Genomic DNA, 8,320 nt, shown 5'->3' with positions numbered 1-8,320 from the left:
CACTCATTTATGAAGATTTTAAACCAAGGGCAACACCATCCTTTAAGCCAGGCCGGCTTCACAGGTGCTGCCAAAGCAATGCTAAGATTGTCTCATCAGGATTCACTAGGCCTGAGGATTTTCTGTATTGAAAGGTGGGTGCTAGGAAATGAAATAAAACCTTGTTAGGTAGACACGGATTTGAAAAAATGGTATAGCCACTCTTTATAATCTTTTTCTTTGATGAAAATATTGGCCAATCAAAATCCTCTTAATGCTAGAGGTGTGTTTTCTCCAGCTCCTTGCATTTTAAATTAACAAGGTGGTTTTATTCGATGATGATACTTCCGAGATGGTTGGGTCACCTTAGATCATGGCCTCATTCTAAAAAAATGTAAAAACAGAAGGAATGTAAATAAGGTCAACACTTAAGCTTGTTGAGTCCAGGATTCTGCCACTGATGAGAAGCAAGAGATTGGTGGTTAGAAAAGGAAAGTGTCCTCTTTTGGTATCTGCCACCCAAAAGACAGGGATGTCCCTAGACATCTTTAGATTCCTTTGCTACTCTACCCAGCACCCAGGAATTCATGAACATATTTTTTAAAGTTATCACATGTTGGCTTAAACTGTTGGGTAACAAAATTGACTAGAATTATGTCTGCTTCTACTTTCCTGGGTATTAACTGGCCTTGACATACTGTCTCACCTTGACGTCTGGCTTCTGGATACTCACTGCTGATGTCTTTTCGTCTTTTCTGACTTTGACATATGTCTTAGTCAGCTCAGGCCGTTATAACAAACACCGTAGACTGGGTGACTTCAACAACAAACGCTTTTTTCTCACGGTTCTGGAGGCTGCAAGTCCAGGATCAGGGCGCCAGCATGACTGGGTGCTTGGTGAGGGCTTTCTTCCTGGTTATGTCCTCACATGACCTCTTCTTGGTCCATGCAGGCAGGCAGAGAGGGAGAGAGACAGAGAGAGAGACAGAGGGCTCCACTCTTATGACCTAGTCTAACCCTTATTACCTCGCAGAGGCCCCACCTCCAAATACCATCACACTGACGACTAGGGCTTCAACATTCGAATTTTAGGGGGACACAAACATTCAGTCCATAGCAGCATACTACGGTCCTGTCTCCACCTTCAGCTTCTCTGTCCTCCACCGCCTATGAGTGCTGGCACTGGTGAGTTATCAGCTTGCTTCAACCTCCTTCCCATATAACTCGAGGTAAATGGACATTGGCACCTTTGGCGAAGCATGGGGGAATACTTACTGTACATACTTTCAGTGGCATTGCAGAGTTCTTCCCCAAGGGCACCGACTTTCCCTTCAATCGCTGGACTCTGGATCTGTGAACCAATTTAGATCTGGAAACTGGATGAAGGATCATGATTTTCCATTGTAGTGGCTGACATTAGCCTTTTGCTCCCAGCTTTAAATATCTATAGAGTATACAAGTCAACTATCACCCCAGTTGGCTGTCCATCTCTCTTATCCCTAAGATACCGTGTCCATTAACCATCACTATAGATTTCTGCAGGTCAAGGCATTCTGGTCACTCCTCCAGCCTTGTGACCTGTCTACTCGGGCTGCCATAACAAAGCCTCAGACTATGTGGCTTAAGCAAGAGAAATTTATTTTCTCACAGTTCTGCAGCCTCGAAGTCCAAGATCAAGGTGTTGGCAGGGTTGGTTCCTTCTGAGGCCTTTCTCCGTGGCTTATAGATAGCCATCTTCTCCCTGTGTCTTCACGTGATCTTCCCTCTATGTGTGTGTCTGTGCCCTTATCTCCTCTTCTTATAAGGACACCAGTCATATTGGATTAGGCCCACCCTAACGACTCATCTCAACTTAATTATCTCTTTAAAGAATCTATCTCCAAATACAGTGATGTTCAGAAGTAGGGGTTAAGACTTCAACATATGAATTTTGGGGGGACACAATCAGCCCCTAACATGGCCCATTTTGGAAATTACTTCAGTCTTGCTCAGGTCAGTTAAATATCATCTTTGGCTTCTGCTATACCAGAATCCTATTATCTCCATTGCTACTGAGGGGCCCAGTTCCACCACGGCATCTCCCACTGTCAATCTTGGTCTACAGAAGACAACCACTATCGTTCTTCTCAAAGAAGCTGGTGCCCCTGCTTACCAGTGCATTCCTGCTGAAGGAATGTCTTCTGAACCTCCCCAGGGAACATAGTCATGTGGCAGTTTATCTGGACTCACATTTTACACAGGCATGATTATGCAATTGTTTGTAAGAAATAAAAAAGCCATTCTAACATTGCTCCATCCCTGACTTTGAACTTTCTGACTTCTTCCCCAATATCTAATCAGTTCTGGCATGTCTACTTCATTTATTGTGGCCATTGTTTGTCCTGCCCACTCCCCAGCCTCAGGTAACCATCTCAGTAGCATATTAACACCGGCTCCACGGGTCCTTGCCACGACATTAAACCCTGAGTCATAGGAGAGTGTTCCTATGTCAGAGTTCTCTTCCCACCCTTATATTTCTTCCCCTGGTCAAACCTGACTATCCAAGCATCCTGAGATAAGGGCAGTTCCAGTCTCAGCCTCAGGCCCGGGCGCAGGCCCAATGCTGCCCATTCCTTGTTATACTCAGTAAATAAGGAGAGATCGGCTGGGAAGCCACTATTTATGGACAATTCTAGGGCCTCTCAGGGATCCTCAAGAGAAAACCATGGGCCCCTAAGAACTTGGAGGTGGGGGTGGCCCTTGACATCATGATGACACAGAACATGTCTATGAGAAGGCTTTGGTTGCTTGGCTGGATTCAGTAGCTACTGGCCCACAACTGAACTGCTCATCTTCTCTGACTCTGCTCCTTTTGGGCCTCTTGCTAGTTGCAACACCTTCTCCCACTCATCTCGAGTCTTCTTCACGTCTACCCTCTTACTGGTCCTCCACAGACAGTCACCAAATCCGTTCTGCCCCCTACTCTCACTTCAGTGGGTCCCCTCTTCTCCAACCACAAGGCCCCTGCCCCAGTTCCAATCGCCTGACCTCTTTAGCCCTCTGTTTGCAGAGGCCCTGCCACAAGCGACCAGCTGATCCTGGAACCCATTTTCCTCTTCCTGCTGTTGGTGTTTCTCTATGTCTCATGGCACCTGAGAGCATACTGCCACATGACCAAAGGGGGAGCGTTTAGAATTTCAGGACCCTTGTGGTACTCAGAGAGTCAATGAGTCTTGGTTTGGGCCCTGGGATTAAGACTGTGGTAGTACCTGCTCTGCAGCCGGAGCACAGGACTGCAGCATTATTTACTCACCTCAAACAGACAATTACTGAATGAGCCACCAGGGGGCAGCAGCTGCTCTGTTTTGGTAAGTTCTAAATATTTTTCTTTTTCCCCCTTATTACATATATTTCACACAGGCATGATTATGCAATTGTTTGTAGGAAATGAAAAAGCCATGTGACTTTGAGGTGGTGATTAGGTCTTTGTTCCTCAAGGACCCTTCTCCCTCCTTCCTCCTTTTGTGTTAAGGGTGCACGAACCTCCAGCAGATGATCAAGGCCCTCCTGCTTCTGCCCTGCCTGGGCCTTCTCACATTTGGTGTTTACCACCCCTGTGCTCCCTGCTGCATTTGGTAGAAAACTCGGGACCTATGTGTTATGGGCCGAATTGTGTCCTCCTGTAAATTCATTTGTTGAAGGCCTAACCCCTGCTACTTCATAATGTGACTGTTCTTGGAGATAGGGCTTTTAAAGAGGTGATTAAGGTTAAATGAGGTCGCTAAGGTGGGCCAAAATCCAACCTGACTGGTGTCCTTATAAGAAGAAGAAATCTGGACCCACAGAGAGACACTGGGGATGCACTTGCACAGAGGAAAGACCATGTGAGGACACAGCAAGAAGAGCAAGCCACAGAGAGAGGCCTCAGGAGAAACCAGACCTGCTGGCACCTTGGTCTCTGACTTCTAACCTCAGAACTGCGAGAAAATCAATGTCTGTTGTTTGAGCCACCCAGTCTGTGGTATTTTGTTATGGCAGCCTGAGCTGACTAATATACTACATGACTGTTAACATTTTTTTTCTCTCTCACTCTCTTTCAGTCTCTCTCTCTCTCTCTCTCTATAATATACCCACACATGTATTACACATAGTTACAATTTGATAGGGTTTTGTGTCCTGATCTTTTCAATAATTCTGTATCATATTTATCCCATATCGCTAAAAATTTCTGACAAAGATATGGTTTTTAATGTTTGCATATCCAAGTCTGTGGATATACCACAGTTTATCAAACATTCCCAAGTTGGACAATATTAATTTGTTTCTACTTCTTTTGCTATTTTAAGGAATGCTATAATAAACATTTCCCTATATACGTTTAGCTGCTTTTGTGCTCATACTTTTAGACGTCTAGAAATGGAAATGTTTTATCAAATGCATAAACATTCTCCAGACTCATGATAGATTTTCTTAGATTGCTTTCCAGGATGGTTATATCAATTTCCACTTCTGTTAATAGAGTGTAAGGCAGCCTATATCATTACACCCCTACTAAAAGTAATTATCATTTGATAACCATGATATCTGATAAGCAAAAGGGTACCTAATAATTAATTTCATTTCCATTTCTTTGATTACCAATAATGTGTGGCCTTTTTCACATTTTCCTTATTATTTTTCTTTCTTCCTTCCCCATAATCTGTCAATTAACTTCAGATTGTTTTTCTTGTTAAAGAAAATCTATTTATATGAAGTCTTTATTAACTCAACACAAACATCTGTAATCCTCTGGAAAAGATTTTCTCAATTTCTTTCATTAAATTTCTTTTGACAAATACAAATTTCAAAATGTTAACTCATCAAAACTATTAGTGTTTTATTTTTTAGTTATGTTGTCACTATGCTAAAGATTTTTTTCCAGAGACAAGATAAATATTCATCTTATTCTCTTACATTTTCTTTAGGGTAAATTTTTTTAAAATTGCTTCATAACAGACACACAGAAGTGAGCATAAATCTTAAGAGTATAGTGCATGAATTTTCAAAAGTTGAGCTCGTCTGCATAAGCAGGTCCCAGATCAAGAAATGGCATATTACCCGCACCTCAGAAGCCCCACTCGGGCCTCATTCCAGTCACGACTCATCGAGAGTAACCGCTGTTCTGACTCCTAACACAATAGTTTTGCATGTTTTTGACCTTTATATAAATAGAATCAGACCATATGTATTCTTATACATTTCTCATCTTTTGCTCAATGTTACGTTTGTGAGAATGATCCATATCCTGTCCATTTATTCTCATACAGTTTAGTATCCCATTAGGCGATTATATACAATTTATCTATGCATTCTACTTTTCACGGGCATTTGGGTAAGCTTCCCATTTGGGGCTATTACAAAGTGTGCCAGGATGAATATTCTTGAACACACCTACTGGTAAACATATGAACGCATTTCTGTCAGGTATAGACCTTGGAGTAGAATTGCTGCGTCATAGGGAATGCACTTGTTCAAATTTTCCAAGTGGTTTTCAAAAGTGCTTGCACAAATTTATGCTCCCACCATCAGAGTATGGGAATTCTCCCTGCTCCACATTATCACAAACACCTGGTGCTTTTTGTTGTGTTCAATCTAGCCACTCTTGTGGTTATGTGGTGGTATCACATTGTGGTTTTAATTTGCACTTCTCTGATGAGTAATGAAACTAAATATTTTCTCATATGTTTACTGGCCATTTGGAAATATCTGTTCATGTCTTTTGTCCATGTTTCTACTTTTTTCCAGTCTTTTTCTTATTTATAATTATTTTTTACAGAGTTCTTTATATACACTGGACACAAATCCTTTGTCAGATATATGCATTGCAAATAGCTTCTGTTATTATGTGGATTACCTTTAACTCTATTAATGATGTCTTTTGATAAACAGATGTTTATGAGCTTAACATAATCCATCTTATATTTTTGTTCCTTTAAGGTTTCGGCATTTGGTGCCCTGTTTAAGAAATCTTTGCCTATGTCATGATCATAAGTATGAAGATGCTTTCCTACGAGCTCTACTGTTTTGCCTTTCACATTTGGATCAACAGTTCATCTGGAATTAATTTTTGTGCATCAGGTAAGATAGGGGTCAAGGTTCAATTTTTTTTCCATTTGGATATCTAACTGACCCAGCACCACTTATTGAAAAGACATCCTTTTCTCAGTGTACTAGAGTGTCATAAATCAGGTTACTATATCTATGGGTTTCTTTCTGCAATCTCTGTTCAGTTCTATTGGTCAATTTGTCTATCCTCATGCAACTACTACACTGAGTTAATTATGTATCTTTATAGTAGGTCTTGATATCTGGTGATTTAACCCAAGTAATCCAAGACAAGATTGCCTTGGCTATTCCTGGACTTCTGCATTTTCATATAAATGTTAGAAATAGCATGTCAATTTTCACACATGTACAAAAACAAAACTGCTCTGGTTTTTGTGAAATGAATGAGAAACCTCAACTAAATTGGAGTCGGGAAGGCCTGTAGGGGGAGCTCTCACACTCTATCATACATCGTTAATTACTCCAAACGGGAAGAGATTTACCCTTGCATCTCCCATAGGAAGTACAACTACTTTACTACTGAAGGAAGATTTCTCTCCCTACCGGGCAGAAGTCCAGCCAATGAGATGCTGCAGCTCAGCCAATAAGAAGACGTTGCCACCCTGAACTGTGACTTTCCCCCAATGGACTTTCTTTTAGACAGCCCCTCCCTACTTCCCCTTTTTCTCTATAAAAGCAACCTCCTTTCCTTTGTTCTTTGGATTTGCCTATGGTTTGCCATGGCACACACATCCCAAAATTGCAATTCTTTTGGCTATTCTTGAATAAACTCATTTTGAGGGTAAAATAACAGGCAAATTTGCTTAAGTTGACGCTTTCATCAGAATTGTGTTGCTTCTATAGATATTTATTATGGGGAAATAGCTTCACAATAGTGAGTCTTCCAATTTATGATTCTGGTATGTATATCCGTTTATTCAGGTCTTCTTACTGTAATATAGGTTTTATTATTATTTAGGTATGATAAGGCCAACAGATCAGGAGATGATTGTCATTGAAAAGATAGTTTGTTATAGTTCCCAAGAGGAGGGTCATGCCATGCCATGGGAGAGCCACATGAGGAAGGCCCGGGTTGGTCAGGAGGAAGAGGGAGGGGATAAATGGGGGGCAAGAGTCTTTACTGTGGTTTCTATGGGAAAGAATGGGCAAGGCAGGTAGGCAGGTTTAAGATTGGTTGGTTTGAATAATTTCAGTGGGCTCTGGGGCATAGAGGCTGTCCCTGGTTGCCTGGTACCTGGCAATGCAGTGATTAGGGCAGGTGATATTGTGTGCAAGTGTGATAGTCCCATAAAGGAGGTGGTTGGGGGTTGGTGGTATGGGTCCTGGATTGGCTGGTTTGCTTTTGAAAGGCCTGCTCACAGGCCAGTCCCTTACTCTCTCTAGGAATTGGCTAAGCCTGGGAGGGCAGTCCCCAGTGTCAGCAAGGCCCCAGGTGTCAAGGCATCAAAAATACACAATAAAAAGACACAATTAATGTTTTGTAGTTTTCAGTGTGAAGTCTTAGACCTTTTAAAAAGATTTTAACTGCCACCCTTGCCACCGCTTAGCATGGGTGCTGCCCTCACCCCACTTGGGCTCTGCTACTCCACACTGATTCACCCTTCCTTGTGGATGCCCATCTCATCTCACTCAAGCCCAGACACTCTGTGCCAGGCTGCCCCCACACAGACCATCTTCACCGCATTTAGGCTCTAACATCCTTTGCCAGGATCCAACCTCCCATCCTTTGCCCATGAGAGCCCTTCTCATTGTGCTTGGTTTCTTTTTTTTTGCCCAAACATGTACCAAGGTTAGTGATGAGTGTATCTGCAGGGCATTTGAAGGCCCACTTCTCCTTTCACTCCAGAAAAATGAAGGTAGGAATCAGGATATGTTTTGCTAAGCCCATTGGAAATCTTTCAGCTACAGAGAGGTTTCCCTTTTGTGTAATTCTGTAGCATATTGCACCATCCTAATTCAAATTATTTTTTAAACAGCTTTATTGAGATATCATTGACATATAAAAATTGTATTTAAAGTGTGCAACTAGATGTTTTGATAGATTGTCAAATGATTACCACATGTGCTTGGCTTCTGATATCCTGTGTTGGGCTGGCTCCCACATGGACACCCTTCTTACCCAGTTCAGGCTCTGACACCCCACACCAGGCCATCCTCACCAATACCCTCCTTGCCGCCCCCCCCCCCCCCCCCCCCCCCCCCCCCCCCCCCCCCCCCCCCCCCCACCCCCCCCCCCCCCCCCCCCCCCCCCCCCCCC

Source organism: Equus quagga, chromosome 10 (genome assembly GCF_021613505.1).
Source record: "Equus quagga isolate Etosha38 chromosome 10, UCLA_HA_Equagga_1.0, whole genome shotgun sequence".
NCBI classification, from domain to species: domain Eukaryota; kingdom Metazoa; phylum Chordata; class Mammalia; order Perissodactyla; family Equidae; genus Equus; species Equus quagga.
This window is presented reverse-complemented; position numbering follows the sequence as displayed.